This window comes from Stegastes partitus, unplaced genomic scaffold (assembly GCF_000690725.1).
Source record: "Stegastes partitus isolate 25-593 unplaced genomic scaffold, Stegastes_partitus-1.0.2 Scaffold168, whole genome shotgun sequence".
NCBI lineage: Eukaryota > Metazoa > Chordata > Actinopteri > Pomacentridae > Stegastes > Stegastes partitus.
This window is the reverse complement of record NW_007577899.1, coordinates 36,681-52,647: the sequence shown is the minus strand read 5'-3', so window position 1 is coordinate 52,647 and position 15,967 is coordinate 36,681. Positions and strand designations below refer to the sequence as shown.

At 41.1% G+C, this 15,967-nt stretch overlaps 1 long non-coding RNA gene across 1 annotated transcript; it reads left to right on the top strand.

Annotated features, from left to right (window-relative positions):
- Window positions 1-50: 50 nt before the first annotated feature.
- Window positions 51-11,378, top strand: LOC103355769 (uncharacterized). Its single transcript, XR_520108.1, has 4 exons — window positions 51-117; window positions 2,265-2,528; window positions 3,182-3,263; window positions 7,872-11,378. It is a non-coding gene; the product is annotated as an uncharacterized LOC103355769 (long non-coding RNA).
- The last annotated feature ends 4,589 nt before the right edge of the window (window positions 11,379-15,967 follow it).

Genomic DNA, 15,967 nt, shown 5'->3' with positions numbered 1-15,967 from the left:
TGTCTGTCACTCTGTGTTAGCGCTGCGATGGACTCGTGACCCGTCCAGACTGAACCACACCTCTCCTCTCGCCCAGAGTCGCCAACCCTCTACTGGAAGCTTCACCTTCTTCAACAGGTGCGTTGCTCATTTTCAGTCGCTGTGTTTTTTAATTTCTGCACCATTTTGAGTAATGCATGAACAGGCTTAATTTTTTTAAAGATCAAAGCCACTTTGTTCTCAAAGCAGGAACAGTGAGGATGAAATGAGAATCCATTCCTGTTCATCCATTTTTTATTTTCACTGTTTCTCCTTCTTTAGCTCGTTCTCTCGTTGCTTTGCTTCATGTCTCTGATGTGCTGCTGTGTTCTTCTGTAGCTTGAAACCTGCTCTCATGGGACATCATGTAAAACAGCATGTTGGGCTGAACTCTCCATCCCAGGTCTGGAAGGTCAAGTTCATTCACTGATGTCCAAGTTTTAGTGAATGCAGCTATGTCCATGGGTGCACAAATGTATTCACACCCTCCCGTTAAAGAAGGAAAAACCTGAAATAAGTTGAAATTCACAAAAGTAATAATAAATAAAACTTTAATGAAAATCATGACATTGCTTTTGAATTGTGGTTCAACAGAAATATATGAACAAAACAAGCATGATGGGACCCGTAAACTAATATTTAGTTGAACAACCCTTTGAGCCAATCACTGCCATCAGGTGTTTCTGTAACTCTCAGTCAGACTCCTGCACCTGTTGACAGGTATTTTTTTTAAATTATTCTTTTCAACCACAATCCAAAAGCAACGTCTTATTTCACTAAACTATAATTTAGCAAATTTTTATTTATTATTACTTTTTTCAGTTTCTGGTTATTTCAGTGACTATCATGAGTTTTGCCTTGTCTTTAATGGAAGGGGATGAATACATTGGAGGACGACTGTGTCCTATCAAGCTTTTCATTTGGGAGACTTTTCCGTTTCCCATTAAGATATTTGCAGCACTAGCATCACTGTGCATCGTGTTGTTTCGCCATAAGCTGCTGTAGTTTGGTGCATTTTCATCACACATGGTCAGAGTTTTTAGTATTTATTCATAAGTACATGGATGTCTTGCATGGAGGTGAACTTTTCCCCCTCACACACTGCAGCATCTCTTCTCCAGGGCTGTTGTGAACCGTGGTCACCCTGACAACCAAAATGTCTCTGTACTAGTGCACATTAAGACAACTAAATATATAAATACCCTGTCCTGTGCTAATCTCACTGTAGTAGCCGGTGTAGCTTTTGCACAAGTGGTTTCCTGGTGTTTTAGAGATTCAGAGCATATTATTTGCACCATGTTTCAGGTCCTTTTCGTTGCCAATTTTCCACCTGGAATTGAAAACCTTTTGGACGTCTTGGTCCATCACAGCAGAGAAAAGGGTCAGTGGAGCGATCTCTGAAACGTGTGTGTGTTGTTTCTCTGCTTAAACACCTATCAAGGCGTTTTTCTAAATCCCTGGCGCGGCTACAAAAAACCATTGATTTTATGTTTACGCTTTGCTTTGACAGATTGTGGTGCCACCAGTTATTGTTCCATTCGGCTCCTCTGTGAAGATAGTGGGTTGAAATCAGAGTCACCTCAGAGTGTTTGTGTTTGTAGCTATGAATCTAGAAAGGACCATTTCAGAATGCCGTATTAGTTTGACATGAGGGAGGGAGCTGTATTTTTCCAAGTCAAGAACAGGGTGAAATGAGAAATATTAACAGGGCTGGTGAGAAGTTTGACTTTTCATCAGGTTCAGGCCTCAGTTATTTTCATATCGTTCAATGCATTGTCTTTGATTTTCAGATCAAAACCAGTGTTCCTGTAAGCAGCTGATAGAAACCAGGATGCTGCAGGATTCATAAATGTCAGCTTTAAATAGAAAGTTTCGTGCCATCTGTTCCTCCACACCATCGGAGATCTTGAAATCAATTCCATGTGTGTGCAGGAGCCACTAGAGGGAGCAGCTGACTGTGGTTTCAGTCAAATGTTTCTGTGAAATGTTTTCTGTCTGAACACTGGATGTGTGTGTTTTTGATGTTTTTAAAGTAGCCTGTATGTTGCATCCACGTCTCCAGTGATGCAGCTTCCTCTCTGTCTGTTCTGTTGTCTCCCCTGCCCCTGGTGGAGGAGGGAAACCTGCATTCTCTCTGATTGCCCCAGTGGCTGCTATTTTTGGATGTACACTCCTTTCATCTCCTCTCTCTCTCTCTCTCTCTCTCTCTCTCTCTCACATGCTCCACTGTTTTTTTTTCCTCCCAGTGATTCACATTATCACCTCGCTGCAAAGCAACGCTGTCCAAAACCAGCTCAAGACGAAAGCAGCATCAGTCATAGAAGTTGCTGCTAATTCCACCAAATAGAGGCGTCTGTGACCGGAGCAGATGCCGGCTGAAAAACCTCCTGGATGAATCGATTTGTTTTTCTTCAGAAGGAATGGACTGTCGGCGGGGTTGTTTTCTCTTTTACCTGTTGCATCTTAGAGGGCTGACCGCTGCACAGGAAAGAGATCCTGCATCTTGTTCAGTGAGTTTGGACAAACAGAGCTGATTATTTGTTTCTGTCGAACAAATGCGCTCTTGTTTCCATTTTGCCCTCACTCATCCATCTTGTTCTCGTTTGCCGGCACCACAAGTTCATGTCGTTGTGCATTTCCATTCAACTGGACTTACTTTTATTTACTATATTCATCATTTTATGCCGTATAAGACTTCATCAGTTCAAGATTGTAATTAATTCTTATTTACATCTCAGCCACAGGTTCTACGTTTTTAGAGATGATATCTTTTAAAACAACAGATTGACTTTCCTTCTCTTTGCATTTCAGAATGTGAAATCCATTCCTCACACCTGTAATTATTATAAAAATGCGTCTTTTCTTGCCCACATTACAGGATGTCTGAGTGGATTCTCCTCCTCAGTGAATAATGCTATTTATATCCGGGTTTTGTGTGTCTCCTGATAAGTTAAATATGCAGCATTCACACTATTGTCAGAGTGCATTTCATTTGAATAAAACCAGGATTATTTTGGGATTAGTTGTGGATTAAATTAAAATGAGCATTAAACAAAATTAAATTGAAATCAGCTGTAATTTAATTTTGACTGTTGAATTATTCAGTCAGTCGTTTAAATGGATTGTAACTGATAACCAACCTGGTGGTTTCCTGTGTTCCCAGTGAATCCAGTCCACCATGAAGGTGGCTGCTGCTGTTGTTTGGATCTTCGTCAGTCTGCTGCTGGTTTCACACGTCAGCAGAGGTGAGTGAGCAGCGAGCAATCTGATGCTTTGAAGATAAGCTCTCATATAACATAGATGCTGGATGAAGGTTGTGCGTCAACACTCATAAGACTTCTCTAAAAAACACAAAAACAGAGAGAGATTCTTCTGAACGAATCAAGTCCATCATGGAGGCACAACACAAAAGAAGAGTTTGACTCTCGCAATATTTGAAGCTCAAATAAAACCGGAAAGCTCGTTAGCCTAATTCAGAAAGATGGCCGCTGTGCCACCCTGTAGGCGAGCACCACTGACTTAATTAATGCGAGCAGCAACAAGGCACCAGTGGAGAGCCACACGAGCCAATTTTAGCTGATTGAACACCAAACGTGTCGCCTTTTGGCCCAAAGTGACAAATGAAAAGTTGACGAGGGAGCTGGATGAACGATCAAGTGTTCATCCTCTTGGCAGCATGAATGTTTGGAGCACATTATCGAGCAACCTATGCAACTGTTGCTGAAACATTTCACTCAAAGTCATGTCTAGCGGTAGCAGCATAAAGCTAATCAGTCATTCAGATTGATCATCTGGGAACCATGAACGTCTGTACAGTTCTTTTTGCTAATCCACATAATAGATGCTGCTCTATTTCAGCAAATTGGACTAACGAGTGACAAAGCTGTTGGGATTCATCCTCTGGAGACCATGAATGTCTGTCAAAAATCACGTGGTGTTGTGTCTCTGATTTGTGTTGAAAAACCCTGAAGCGTCTTGTATTGTCAACACACTCTTGCTGTGGAGCTCACATGCCCTCATGGCTGCCTGCATTATTTTAGATTTACTGAATCCTTTCAACACTAAGTGACTTTGCTTGAAATTCATGATCAGATATGGTTTTGACTATTCACTCGTAAACTCTTAAGTAGACTTCACATCATTACACATCTGGTATCAATCAAAAGCAGACAAGTTGACAGTTAAATATACTCTTGTCATGTACGTACAGGTGAAATACAGGTGTGAAAAATAAAAGGTAAACTTCATAATTACCAGCGATGTATGCAATTAATTATCAGTTCTTACATACTGAGACATCAGCCAAAGGCGTTATAAACATTTTGGAAACGAGGTAGTGAAAATCCAGTTTTCTGGTGATTTTTGGGGTCAAACAACGTCATTTTACTTCATTTACATAATTTATTTCATGACTGAATCGTTTGTTCACATTCGAGGATTCCCGCTGATAGACAATCAAAGTGAATGAAACAGAAAGTCGCCCTATACCGGAGCCTGTTATACCGGGCTGCAGGGTTTAACAGGAGACGTAATGCCAACCCGGTGTAGCGAGCTATACTGTCGGAAGGGTTAAGTTATTTATTTCTTGAAATGAATTTTTAAAAAAAAGTTTAAACTCTGGTGTTGGTCTCTAGTTTACGTTGCAGCCTATAATCCAGGTTGTAACATACATGGGGGCTCGTCCGGGATCCTACACATTATCTGACTGAAGTTCAGTCAGATAATGTGTATAATATGTATAATATAATATATTGGATTAGCTATTTTGAATTTAAGTGTTTACTGTGATTGATTCTTGTGCGTTATTTTGCTTCATTTAATTTCAGTTTAGTGTGTTTTTGTGGCTACCCTGGGTGGATTATATCTTTGGTTTGCTTCCTGCTCATGAGTTTGCTGTTTAAAGTAGGGGAAGCTAGGCCTTCTTTTTGATTCAGTATGTTACCCTGAATGTCAGTCAGGACCACAGTGATGCACCAGATATCCATAGAGCCGTGCTGCTAGTGTGGTTAAAAAAGGGAGGTTATTAATGTCTATCCATACAATCCAAATGCTTAAATTCCAACTTCCTACGACTAAAGATCCACTCAAACCCTGCTGATGACTGGACTTGAAGCCCATGTTTGAGAGTCTCTCCCTCCTCTGCTAATTCACTTGTTTACTGGCGCACATCTTTATGGCGAGTCGGACAAAATACAATTACACGCTTCGAGGTTGGAGGTCAACGCTAAAGAGATGTTCAGCTCTCCAAGACGTAAGTGGTAAATTGCAGTCTTACCTCAGAGAGAGGACTAAAAAGCTTTTTACCACACTAATTTCGCACCGTGTCGAGTAGCAGAAATGAAGGCAGCTGGGTTTTCTGCTTTAGTTAAACATCAATTAAAAAGTAAAGTGACATTTAAGCTCGGACTGTGTCTAATGTTTGCTTTTCCCAGTTCTCTCCTTCTGTCCACTTTGGATGATGAAACTGCAGCTTTGTTTAAAGTCATTTATTTAATAGTATGCTGCCTGATGATTGTCCACAGGCTGTTGATAAGGAACCAGTCTTCTCTCTGCAGCGGCGTAAACCAGTCGTTTGTTGCAGTGTCTCTGTGTGAGAGCCTGTTTAGTGCTTCAGATCACATCCCATCATGACTGGATTAACCTGCGAGGAGGCCCTCAGGCTAAAATGAGCTGTGGCCTCCTTGACCACCGTCTTCCTCCTTGTCTCTTTGTGTTGTTCATGCACTCCGTCATCCTCATATACATTTCAAATACAGCGATCGACGGTCGCCGCGCAGCAGGAATTTTAACTACTAGTTAGTTGGTAGCATGTGTGACGCCTCCTGCACAGAACAAATGTACAGACTGTTGTTTCTTTCCTCATCGTTGTGATTTTGTTCGTTCTGCCTTTTTGCAGTGAGCTGTGCTGTTTCTAGAGTTCATCATCGCTTCATTACCACAACGAGGCTGACTGTTTCATTCTTCGGTAGAATAACAGACACCCGTGGTCCCCTCAGGATAAACTGTAATCACGACCTAACACCGTCATCAGATCAAAGTCTTCAAGTTACGTAAGAAATGATTACAGCCCTACCAGATGGATCTTGACAAATGGATAGCCGTGAAATTTGGTGCAAATATTCACATTCCCCTCAGGAGGAAGTGTATTAAAGAGCCCATATTATGCTTTTTGAGGTTTCCCCTTTGCTTCAGTGGGCTGTAGCTGCTTTTATTGCATGTAAAAGGTCTGCAAAAAAAGTCCACCCCAGTAGAGGTTATTCTCTCCCACAGACGCTCATTAATGTCCTGAATTTACAGTCCAGGTTCTTCTTCTGTTGCCTGTTTGTGTCACCAAGTAGCACAGTTACATCACAGCTGTATCATGGCTAGTCTAAGGCCACCTAGCAGTCTGCCATTACTACCTTTCTGCTAGAGCTACGTCCCTACACCGATAAGTCTGGGTTTACGGTGCATAAGCAGCATCACTTCCCTTTCTTTGGGCCCACTGATCAATCACAGCAGACTGGGATTTTTGGGAGAGACAGCAGCTAAAATGGAAAAGTTCCTGTTTTTTTTTGTTTTTTTAGGGATGTCCGATATTGTCTTTTTCGCCAGTATCTGATATGTCGATGTTGTCCAACTCTCAATTTCCAATTCCACTATCAACCAATACTGATGTGTTTGTTACAGCAGCCATGCTTGTTTACTCGCCTCACGACGCAGTTTGATGTTGTCGTCATTTACACATCAGCGGAATCCAGGCGTTATTTTAGCGATTTTCATTATCGGCAAAAAAAATTATAACAATATTGACAGATATTGCATTTTTATGCCAATATCGGGCCGATATCCCTCGTTGTTTTTACAACATTAAAGCAGGTTAACTTGCTTTAGTAGACGTCCCAAATAGAGCTATCAACCTGTAAATGTGCAAAGAAGAGTTGTTGCTGCTGAAAGTGGCACAACTAGCTGTTAAGCTCAAGTGGCGATTACTTTTTTAAATTAGTGGTGTTGCTTCAATATGTGTAATTATCGTTTAAAACTTGTATTTTGTGTTTAGTCAGATTGCATTTGCTTTAAGTTTAGTATGAGAGTCCTGCGGAAAAGAAAAAAAAACATAGCAGAAATGAGAAGAGGGTTGGGTACTTTTTCATTGCGCTATCTGTTAAAAGTCATTCTTTTTAAACCTAAGTGATATTTGTGACCTCAAGTGGTAACTGACCGTGTGTCTTGTATGTCAGCTACAGGAGACGCAGCAGTAAATCAACAGTCTTTCCTGTTTCCTGTTCCCTCTGTGGGCTCTAAAGTCCAGTAAGCCTCTCCATCCAGGAGCTTAACTCATACTTGTTTTCTTCCCTTTTCCTCTCTCTTTATAAAATCGCACATCTTGTCAACGTCTGTTTTGATTCCAGCTCATACAGGAATGTGCGTTCCTGCTGAATTTCAGCTCCTAAATCTTCTGGTCACTACTGTGTCTGAGTTGTTTGGTCTGTTGTTGTGTATCTACTCAGTCATAACCTATAAAATCTGTCCACGTTGCTCCAAACAGTCTCAAGTGTGTTTTTGCAGCCTTCAGATAGTCTACAGGTGTGTCGGCAGCTTTCGGAGCTACACACAGAGTTAGCAGGGCTTGTTTGTTCCTTATCTTTTTCATCCTTACCGAGGCTTTAGGGATATAGTCACACTGTTTGTGGTACAAAGGTTTGGACTGGCATTTAGCTCAAAGCTGTGAGGTCCAGTCGCACAAAGTTGGCTCTGGACTCTCAGTCCTGCAGTCAGTTCCCAGCATCCGCTCAGACACTAAACTCTGCTTCATCTCAGTCCCAAGAAAAGCTTCTGTTTATGAGTCCTGTCTCTCCTGCTTCTTTTTCTAGGCCAGAAGCCCAGCGATGACTCCATCCACGCCTCCCACGTCGTGCTGTTCAGTGCGAGCGCTCAGGGCTTCACCAGCCTCATGCTGCTGTGCCTGACCGTCGTCCTCTCTGGCAGCGTCTACCTGTGGGTCCTCAGATACGTCTGCGTCGGCTGCTGCCAGCCCGTCCCAGTCGGCACCGAATCAGAGGCCCTGGCAGGAGTGGTGTGAAGCCATCAGCCTCTGTCTGGCTCGCTTAGAGTCACTCACATGCGAGAAAACAAGTCAAGCGGGACGTTTAACTTTGTTTGCAGGTAAAATCTACACACCTGTGAATTGGCTTCGTTCACTCGAGACCTCAGACTTTCACATAAGAGACAATGTGCCTGACGGGTGACATTTAAAGGGAGGAAATAAAAGATGAGTGCACAAATCAGTAGCTGGTGCTCACTAATCGACAGCTCTGGCCTCACTCCCAACCTTCCCCTGCCTGCCCAGACCTCACATTATTTTTCAGCGTTCACCTGAACTTTCTTTTTTTTTTCCAGTGTTGGAAAAGAACCAAGTTCATAAAAGCTTTGTTGGCATCGTTTTGTGCCCGAGTCAGAAAACTACAAACAGAAAAATGACCACAAATTGTTGACAAGTATGAGACAGACGCGGCTGTACAGGTTCTTATTAACGGAGAATCTGTGTTTGATCAGCATGAGAAACGCTGCGAACAACCGGTTTGTGTCAAATAATGAGTTTGTAAAACATCATAAGCTCCAAGAGAGCACATTAGTAAAAACCCAAAAAGCATGTGTTAGCAAACATTTGCCTTATTACACATCTAGCAGACCCAATGTTAGCATTTATCGGAGTCAAGTCAGAGTCTTATTTCATTCTTCACTCTCCTTGTAGCTCTGTTTTGGTCTCTTTAGCTGCTGCTGCTCTGCTGTGCTCATCAGGTAGTTTCTCACTTTGGTCTCATCTGCTGTTTGCTATGATTAATGTGAGCGTAAACGCTCTAATTTACTGATTTAGATGAACCTTTTTAACTGTATTTTTAAGGGGTTGGGCTGCACAAGTTGATTTAGATTAAATTCATGGTGCGTTAAATGAATAAATTTGGTTTGACAATTCATAGGTCAGAATGTCGAGCTCTCTCTCCGACCTACTTTACATTAGAGCGACTTTTTGTTGTTGTTTATTTGCCAACTTAAAACCTGAGTTTATAATTTTGATAATTAAATGCAGAACAACTCCTTTTTAAAATTAATGGAAATACTAGTTTAATCAACTTGACTTTTTAATGAGTAATTAACTTAAATGTGTGTTTATGCTACAATTCATAACAAAATGTAGTTTGTGAGTTGAACATCATTTCTTTAAAGGTTATTATAACTTTAAATATTGATACAACCTGTTGTATTACTTATTTATTTAGTTGTTTTTGTTCTGCTGAAACATTTGGTTGTTTTTTGTAGTAAAGGAGAGCTTAGTTCTCTGCAGGTTTGTCACCATCAGCAACACGTTACATGACATGCCGTCATTTATTCCATTGGTAATGTGATCGTTTTTATCTGTGCAGCTTTCATAATTCATATGTTCATTAATTCTAAATTGAATGTAATACTTTGTGCTCTCAAGCTAAACCCACAGTTTAAAAAAGCTATTTTAAATGGATAAAGACAACCCAATAATTAGAATAAATCTAACAGCATAAATACTGACATATGGATCTTTCTCGGTACTAAACGGTGCAGACAGCCAGTGGAAGAACACCGAGGCTCTCCGTGTTCAAGGTAAACAATATTATAATTTATTCTTTAAGCACATAGGCAAACAAAAAGACCCACACATGTCAACTCAAGGTCTTCTTCAGGGTCTGACAGACACGTAATTATATAGCAGCCATACATGTGGCCCAGTGTCTAACCTGTAGAGTCCATGACAGTCGCATGTGGCCGCGCACACACTTGAAAGCTCCAATTACTAATATGCAAATGCACCAATTTAAGAAGCTGTTTCACAAACTAATGCAAATGAGCCCAACGTGAGCAACGTGTGTGTTGCATTAAAACTGGTTTTACGCCTCGACATGCTTTTGCTTCGGCTTACTGAGTTTATCTATTTTTTACTGTACATGTACAAAGAACTGAAGACACAAACATACGTCTTTGTTTATATGAATAAAAGAGGATAGAAAGCAAAGCTATGACCCTTTTCTTTATTACAGCCTGACAGTTCTTCTATAGCTCTGCCCTGTTCGATTCTCCTTTAATTCATCTCTCAGTCAGACCCTTGTACTCTTAACTCCGCTCTATCTGCCTGTTGGTGCCGTCTGCATCTGCCGCTGAATAAATATGAAAACACCATCTCAGAGTGAAGATGGGTCACCTCTCAGCCCGCCTGAATAATGGACCGAGCACATCTGCAAGACGGCCGCCAATTAAACTTGATCAGTCTCATAATTCAACAGATTCAAATCTCCTAAAAGCCGGATAAATGAATAAGTGATCTGAAAGAATTCTGAGCAGGCAGGAGGCTTCACAGCGGCACCGTTTCATATTTTAGTCCAGAATTATACATGTACAAACAAATGCACGGCCTCTCGCACACTTCATCACACACACCAGCATGTTGACAGAAGAATAAATCTGAATTCTGCGCAGAGGAACTTTAATGAATGAAGTTTTTAAAGTTGAAAGCTCTTATTGATTTATACAAGTTTCAACATTTATAGCTCAGACTGATCTGAAATCTGCTGCTGACAGACTGTCAGACAGATACGAGCTTCACAGCTGCATAAAGATGCTGATAATTGGCCGTGTTGCTTTTTATCGGTATGTAAAATGTGATTTGGTTATTGTGAGATGAAATGTTGAAATCTGTTTAGTTTTTATATGATTGATCAACAGGAAAATAACTGTAGAACTCACAAATATAAAGATCATTGTGTCTGGACACAAACACAAATTGCATCAAGAGGATTTTACAGAAAACCTGTAGTTTGGTAATACATCATTCATTATATATCTATATATTACTCAGACTTGTGTGTGACTTTGCACATTTTCCTTTGTGCCTGGTAACTCTATGCCAATGTAGAAATAAAGTTTGTGGTGTCTTAAATAAATTAAATGATTCTTGATTTAATTAAATCTAAAAATTATATAGAATGGAATTTATTTTATAATTGTGTATAAATCACTTTTTAAACGTAAATGAGAAAAACCTGGACCTAGTTCTGAGGACATTATTATTTTAATGTAAATTAATGCACATATTTATTTATTTTTTGCATTTGTTTTAAATTGTTTTATTCTCTATTATTAGTATAATTTTGTTTTAAAATAATAATTATACATTTGCTCATAATTACTATATACAAACAGTATAATTATATATTATGCATGTTGTTCTATAATTATACACAATAATATATAATTATTATTTTGATATGTTCGATGCATCTCCTTCTCATCTGCAAAGACTCGGATCAGCTCTAATCTGTATGAATGTGAATAAAATGTGATGGATTTGGTTGAAGTTGTGCTGCGTTCTGTCCACAGATCCACAGACGGATGGAGGAACATGTGCGCTATAAGTCACAAGAAACTCCACAGTTGATCCGGATTTATTGTACTATTATTGGGGAAATGACACTCAACTTCTCCACTGAGTAAAGCTTATGATTACTATTGAACTCTAAGAAGAAGCTGGAGTCCCTGGAGTTAAAGTGCATGTGGGCTCCGTTCTAAATAGGGACAACAAACAGACCCGGGGAGCCTCACAGAGCTGCACCCTGTGTTTGAAGTGACAGGTTCACCTATAAATTACAGCCTTTAGAAGGTCAAACGGCTCTGTCAGATGTAGATAATCCAGTCTGTTTTTATTGGAATCATTTTGTGTTGGGAAATCTTGTCCATCTTGGCTTGTGATCTGCTTCAGGGGAAACTTTCCCTCATGCACAGGCCTCAGGAACTGAAGCGTAAAGGTCAAGACACCCAGCAGCTGTCATTATTTATCGCACACGGCCCGATGCTGAGCTTCTCCATCGATCACTATCATGGTAATCACATTGAAAGCTATCCGTCCTGACATGCTGTAGTCCATTTACACTTCATGGATGAACTGTGTGCACCTCGGGGTCCTTCCGTCGCCGTCTTTGTCTCTCAAAGTGTTTTCAGGTGATCCCGTCCCTGTCAATTGCCCGGTAATGGATTTATTCCTATCTCTCGGAGCACATTGGCCTTGGGCAAAGCATCGGCTCCTGTGGTGATTGACAGCTGCTGATAGGACTCCAATCCCGGCCGAAAGCCTGTTGCCAGGGGCTACCGGGGGCTCCCCGCATCCACACATGCAGTTGCCATGGAAATAGGGAGTTCAGGCTTTCGGCCTGCAGATGGCAACACTGCACTCCGAGTCAGGAGGGAGGGACGAGTCCTGGGCGGCTGAGAGATGAATTAGGCACCAGGGCAGCTTAGCAAATCAGTGGCTGGCGTCTCATGAAGACCTCAGTGTGGGTTTGATTTCATGGTTTGCATGTTCACCCTGAGTTCACCTTTGTCTCCTCTGGGTGCTGCAGCTCCTGTCAATTACATGCAAGTCAGGTGGAGACTCCACATTCCCTGTAGGCATCAGTGTAACTGTCTGCCTGCCAGTCTCTGTGCTGCTCCACATCCATCCCTTGTGTGCAATGCTGATTTAGCCAAAAGAGATTTTTGTTTTTGGTCATATATCTATCTGTCTTGAGAAAAAAATGAAATTAAGGCCAGCAGTTGGTACAATAATACAGTCTTTTACAATGGAAGCAGTTGATTTAGTCCAGTGTCGCAGCTGTTACGACACATGAAAGAGGTTGTTTTTTCCTCTGTGCATGTTGGCGTACCTTCAGCTGTGACACAGGGCATGAAAACTGGGAACCGAGCCCTGCGCTGTTAACCACTTCCATCTACTGTGGTTGCATTTCTTGTTTCCTCTTTTCTGCAGCATGCACGTTTCTCGACAGACACCACAGTGAATGAGCGAAAATCCAGATGAGCGCAGACAGTTGTTCATATAGGTGGAGACATGCACAGGCTGTGTGCTGATAGAGTCCTCTGTTCCTGCTCCTGACAGCTCATTGAATCAGTAATCAGCATCTTGGAGAGGATTTTCTCTCCTGTGGAGAAGCAGAGGCGAGGGGAGGTCAGCGGAGGTCGAAAGCAGCAGTGGTTCCCAGGAATTCACCTGCTGCTGCTGCTGCTGGGGTCAGTGTGCAGAATTTCTCAGCCGGGCGGGAAATACTGCAAACTGAAATGAAACTGTGTGAGAGGCAGCTTACAGGAAAACCTGCAACTGTCAGAGACATGTGAGAGTTCTGGTATCAGTCAGACTCTCAGCCACAGGTCGGGTCCTGACTGAATCAGATTAGGAGCTTTTGCATGATGACATCCTTCTTACATGGAGGCAGCTGTAATGAAGCTCACTCCTGATGACTGGGACCAGCAGCCTGCCATCTAATTGCATGCAGCAGGCTACAGTGTGTGAAATACAGTCTCCAGCCGCCAGATATTTGATTTATTCATCCCTCAGATCCGGTGTGATGCCCACCGGGCTGTGCGCGGTGCAGCATGAGCGGTTCCCACTGATTTTTCAGCACACCGTGTTCCATATAGTCTGGAGTCAAACAAGGACACGGCGTCTGAGGAATTATTGAATACCACCTTAAATTTGGATTAGTGCGGCGCCAAGAAACAGGCTTCAATAAAGAGAAAGCGCAGAGATTAAAGGCAGCTTGGTGTCATAATGCAGCACAAAAGCCTTCATGATGTCGAAAGATGTGAAATTTGATGCGTTTGTTTTAGAAATTCCTCTACAATTGAAACCGTGACACCTTAAAGGCAACACTCACTCCTCAAGTCTTGGCCAATGGACCCCGGAGGCGTTCAGGAACCGTCGGTAAAATAGCAAGTGAGCCCACATCAGCTGAAACCTTTCCCTTTCCTTCTTCTTTTTTGCTGAGATGTAACAACAGTTCTCCAAGAGACTGATTGCAAGAAGACATTTTAACATTAAGCTATTATAGTTTTTACTTTTCCTACCACACCATAATGCTGTCTGTCCACATTTCGGCAGTTTGGTTTCATTATAAATCAATTAAAACATTACAAAGCCTGTGTCTGATCTAAGTTTTCTTCATCTCATCCCAGCCCTGAAGCACAGAGAAGCTTTTAACATCACTTTAACACCTGTGTTTGACAGAGAATAATTAAAACGTACAAACCCTTCATCATTCACTGTTTACTCCGGTATGCGTCTCACACTCAGCCGTGTCCTGTGGAGACACTAAACCACTGATTTTACTGCCGTTGCAGAGGATGCGTCCTCGTTGATAATTAGAATATGTGCATCTGTGGCCCCTTCCAATAAAAAAAACAAAAAAACATGACAGATTTTCAAAGGTTGCTTCCCCAAACAAAAGAGGACAGAAGAGTAAATCCAGCCTGTATGTGTGTGTTGACTCAGCAGGGATAATATTAAATGAGAAAACCTTATCTACAGGAGAATAAATATTTGAAAGCGACACAGCATGCCTGAGAGCCTCACTGCATTATAGTCCATTATATTTTGGATTGTCAACCTGGTGCCTGAGTTTTGTGTTTTCCTTTGCATAAATCAAGACATTTCCATCTTATATTGATGCAGAAACAGAACAATTTGGAGCTTAGTTCAAATAAAACCTATATGTTTATCAGACTGGACAAGTGTGTTAGCTTGATGTGTTATTTAATATATTAATATATCTTTTTTCTAGTAATATATCTTTAAGTTTCTTGCTTTTTCCAACCACAAATCCAAAATCCAGTTTATAGTGATATGAAGCAGAATATTTTTCTCTACAAGAAGCTTTTTCATCAGGAAATGATCCTCAGTGTTTCAGCAGAAGACAAACGGACTTCTTTGTAGGTCTTGAGGATATTTCACCTCTTATCCATGAGGCTTTGTTGGTTCTAACTACCACATGGGGAGTCCTGAGTCATGGTATTGTCAAACCCAGATCACATGTTTCATGGCCAGTTAATGACTCACATGCTTCGAGGTGTGAATAGAAGTGAACCCGCCTGGGGAGGGATCTGCACTGTAAGGGCCTGATAAGTGGTGCCATAGACCCCTCCTCTGTTTACAGATGGCTGTTCCAGTTGAGCATAGATGGCTGTTCCCTCATCTCCTCCTCACTCACAGTGTAACTGCATTGGACTGCATATACGATACACACAAAAAGGTTCAGACAATCTGAAGAATCTGGGACACTTTTGTTTCTGTAATGTCCTCATTCTGAACAGAGGTTGTTTGGGAGGCGAGTGAAAGAATGTCTTAACAGAAATTATAAACAGAGGGTAACTCAACTCATCAGGTATTTATAATGTAGTCTTGATTCCTCTTCAGGCACTTTCACCAACATTCACACCTCAGAGCATGTTAGTCTATGGTGGTGGTCATGAACCATCCAGGAGCCACGTGATTGGGGGGTGAGGACAAATACCTGTGACCTTCCCATCAGTAATGACATTTCTGTTGAATTAATCAACTAATAATTTAAATATTAGCTTAAGTTTCTTGGCCATCACGACAAGAAGCAAAAGTGGAGGACTCAAATGCACAAAGAGTTTTTCATTTAAAACAAAAACTGTTGGATCCAGGTTCTTTACAGGAGAGAAATAAAACAGTCTGACATAACAAGTTCAACTGTTAATGTTGGGACGCCTTAGTGTTATCTATTACCTGAGTAATTTAAGTATCATGCTTAAAACCCTATAATAATATATATTGAATACAAATATGTCTGAATAAGTAAGTGTCAATGTGAAGACCCTACATTATTAATAATTATGTAAATACACCAGACTAATTTAAATACTGCTACTAATTTAAGCACTCGAGTAGTTTAAAAAAAAATCAGTTAGAGCAACACTTTAGGACCACTGCGCTTATTTTTAGCCTCTCCATTGTACAAGTCTTTGCATAATTTGTTTTGTAATATTGTGTGTTGTTGTACTTGTAACCTGTTTGTGCTGTTCATCTTGTTTGTGTGCCGCCTCTTGACCAGGTCGCAAGTGAAACTGAGAACCAGTTCTAAATGAACTCACC